At 31.2% G+C, this 3,764-nt stretch overlaps 1 long non-coding RNA gene across 1 annotated transcript; it reads left to right on the top strand.

Annotated features, from left to right (window-relative positions):
• Window positions 1–2,534: 2,534 nt before the first annotated feature.
• On the top strand, window positions 2,535–3,329 carry LOC116344776. Its single transcript, XR_004201455.1, has 2 exons — window positions 2,535–3,102; window positions 3,200–3,329. It is a non-coding gene; the product is annotated as an uncharacterized LOC116344776 (long non-coding RNA).
• Window positions 3,330–3,764: the final 435 nt, after the last annotated feature.

Here is a 3,764-nt window from a genome sequence, read left to right on the forward strand (position 1 = left end):
GACCGCTTTCGAAACTCATTCAAAAAGAAAATCTGCCATCTTTGCACTTGACACACTTTTTTGATTTCATCACACTGCCATTACAAGACATATGAAATAGTTAAAACTCAAGTTCAAAAATATCGGTCAAAAGAATGCGAGAATTTCAATTTTCTGATTGAAATCAAAGCGATTAGCGAAACAAAGGTTTCACTTAAAATGCTATCAATTGGGTCATAAACCAATGATCAATCATCATTATCATGACACTAAAACGTCTTTGATTAAATGAAAGAAACAAAACTCTTTAGGCAAAACGACCAGTGGCCAACAGTGAATGCATTTGGAAATGCGAAACATTTCACCATCAAATTTTACGATGTTAGCTTTATAGTTTCTTTTCCTCGTTTCTTGTTCAAACATAAGGAGTGAGCGGGAGAGAAAAAGAGATGATTTAATTTTATTACTTGGAAATTTGTGTTTATCCGAAGCAATGAACATAAAAGTACCGAAAAGGAAAGTCGAGGACGGAGAAGAAAATGGCACTGCAGTAGGGTGAACATTCAATGATGTCATCGAATGAAATTGATTCGTTTTGTTGTGTCGTAATCAAAACATAGAACGCATGTCATCACAAACGAGAATAATAGGTTTACAATTTGATTCAAATTGGATTAAAATTGACCGAGAAAAACCGAATTGTCGCTGGTCTTCGGAAAGTTGCCGGAATGACCCTTTTTTGCGTCAATCATGTATCGAATGAGCCATAAAAATCGAAAAAGGCCATTTAACGACCGTTCACTTTCTTTGACGTCGAACAAAGGCCCCCAAACAAAATGCCCAATCTATAAAATCCGGAATCAGTTTGCACGAATCCACAATTTGTTACTTCTCGTGCGAATAAAAAAAACAACGGCACCCGCATTTTTACATTCTTGCAATGGTAAATTATTTTCTACCCGGATTAAATATATCTGATTTTACATGTATACAGCTATTTGCATTTAATGTTTTCTGGTGTTCATCCAATTTTTCTTACTTGGCTCATGCACACACTCAGACATGCCAAATGAACCGAAATTAAATTTAAATTGTTGCAAAAATGAATCTGAATAAAATTGGCATTGCCAGAACACAATTTGGTTTGTTTCGGGCAAGCATTGACCGCAGACGCTCGACTCCGTCTCTTGCCCTCTCTACAAACTGCTCGCTCGATCTCCTTCATTGCAAATACATTTTATTTTAAATTTTACATTTCAATTTAAAAACTCATTGTAATTGGTTCTAGTACTTTTATGGGTTTTTACATTTTGAATTGGCCAATGTGGTATACCAATTTTTTTCTCTCTCGACCACATTGACTTTTTTAAAGCCAACAATTATATGACCAAATTGAATTCAATTAAATGCACATTTTTTTATCGCATATGTATACTTCATAACATTTTGGTTTTATTTTCTCTTCTTGTCTGTGCTTTTTTCTGGGCTTGAAGTATTGTTTTACGTTCGATTTAAATAGATTTTAGTGTCATTGAAAAAAGAAATTGCAAGTGGCAGAACTTTTTTATGTTTGATGAGAGTCATGAGGCAATTTACTGATTGAATTGCCACGAAAATTACGAAATCAAATGATATTGCCACAATTGAACTACAGTCATGACCGTCACTATAGGAAATCTAATTAAATTTATAATATATAGCGATCATGATGACATCGATGCCCTTCATGGACTGACATACTGATTTAAAGTGTGCAGCATTTTTTTTTTAAATATCAAATCCTTTAATCTATTTGAAATGTATTAGAATATATCAGTTTTTCTACTTTCTATTCACTGATTAACGGATATTTCTATTTGCATCACACAATCTTGAAGTTTTTGTGACATTTTTGACAAAAAATAAGCTTTATTTTGATATCATCATTAATGTTTTTCAATTATTGAAATTCGATTAATTGTTCCAGATGGAATTATAAATATATTTTTTTCTCATAATTTCTTATCAAAAAAATGTATATGATGAAAACATCTTGTTCATCTATTTTTCCACTAATAAAATTCATTAAAGTATTGCAATATGTCACCATAAAAGCAATGACATTTTATCTGTGAATTTTGTTGCCGTGATTAACTCGTTTGTTACACGATATTAATCACGATTTGAAGTATATAAACGCCCACTTTCATTAAATCCAAAAATAACACAACAAGAAGAATGTTAAAGTTTATTTTTTAAAAAATAAAGTTATTGGTGTTGTTTTATTGGGCTTAAAATGATTGGGCACACATCTTATTAATTACGATAGTTTTGGGTAAATGGTAATTCAAACACATTCTGTTTTTATCATCTTTTCCAAAACAAACTACAGTCAAATGTATTTGCGTGTGTTTGTTCATTACTTATGCAAACAGTATTCACAAATATTTTGTTCAATCTACGACTAACTCTCTTCAATAATCAATTATTGTATTAGAAAAATGAACATCATATACTGTGTATGAAGAAAAGGAGAATTTAACAGTCTTAGTAGACATCAATTCCTCGAGGCTCTAGTTTTGTTACGCGAACCATTATACACTTTTGTCGCGGTTTCAATTTTCTATTCATAGTGTGATCAAATACATACACTCATAGGCGCTTTTTCCATGGTTGTTTTTTTATAAGAACTTGGCATTGAATGAATAAATAAAAGAGCATTTCTTGAAAAAACAGCTTTTTCGAATTTTGTAGAAAAATTCACGCGTGTTCACGTATTAATAAAATAGAGTCTGTTATGAGTTCGATGTAAACATATTTTTGCTGAAAAACAAACTTACGTAATTGCTGTTTTACGTAAGTTTCAAAACAAGTTCATTTGGTATAAAAAGGTGTTCAAATTTTAAATGAACATTGTACTCTCAAAGCTTTTATTCAAATAAGTCAAAGGAAGGACAAGACAACATGAAATTATCTCGAATTTTCGCCGTGGTTTTTGGAATTTTTGCAGTTTTGGCCGGCGCTGAAGAAACGTCAACATCTTCAAGCATCTCATCATGTGAGCACGCCAAGTGTACCGCAAGCGCATCAGCTTCAGCTGGAAAATAGATATTAGTCCTTTGCTAAAATGATTTTAAACCAATTGTAAAATGAAATAAAAACTGCGAATAAATATTCGTTATATTTGATTTGAACAACTTTTTAGACAAAAGTCTCATGATTTCATTTTATTTTCCAATAGACAAACTTTACACTGCAGACTATCCTACTGATGTTTTATGGTGAGCTATTTAAATTAAATGAGCAATATGCATTTAAAATACAAATCTTATGAACATAATCGTCCGGAATAAATGAATAGATTCAGCGTATATTAATTGCTTTTTATTGTAAAAAAATATATTTACTCTGAGTCATTGTTTTAAAGTGATGTCGTGAATATTTTTAAGAGATGGATTTGTAACAATTTCACTAAAATCGCTGGAATCAATGTCATCCTGTACCAACTGACGTTTGATTCATCAAGTATTGGTCTGAAACCATGTGGTGTAAAGTCAGTGGCAAAAAGAAAAGTTTGCGAAAAATGTCAGGGTGTTTTTATATATTTTAACTTCTTCTTCAGGTTTATGAAACGCGAATGATAATCTACTAGACAAAGATTGCTCTTTTAGTTATAAAATATTTTTTCAACCGATTGCATAATAATTTATTATTTATAATAAAACTTGTATTCATTCATATGTTCAAGGTGCTGAATTTCTAATTGCACATTTAGTTGGACTTGATTAAATATAAATTTAGACGCT

Source organism: Contarinia nasturtii, unplaced genomic scaffold (assembly GCF_009176525.2).
Source record: "Contarinia nasturtii isolate CC-2019 unplaced genomic scaffold, AAFC_CNas_1.1 Cnas_scaffold_1182, whole genome shotgun sequence".
Taxonomy (NCBI): domain Eukaryota; kingdom Metazoa; phylum Arthropoda; class Insecta; order Diptera; family Cecidomyiidae; genus Contarinia; species Contarinia nasturtii.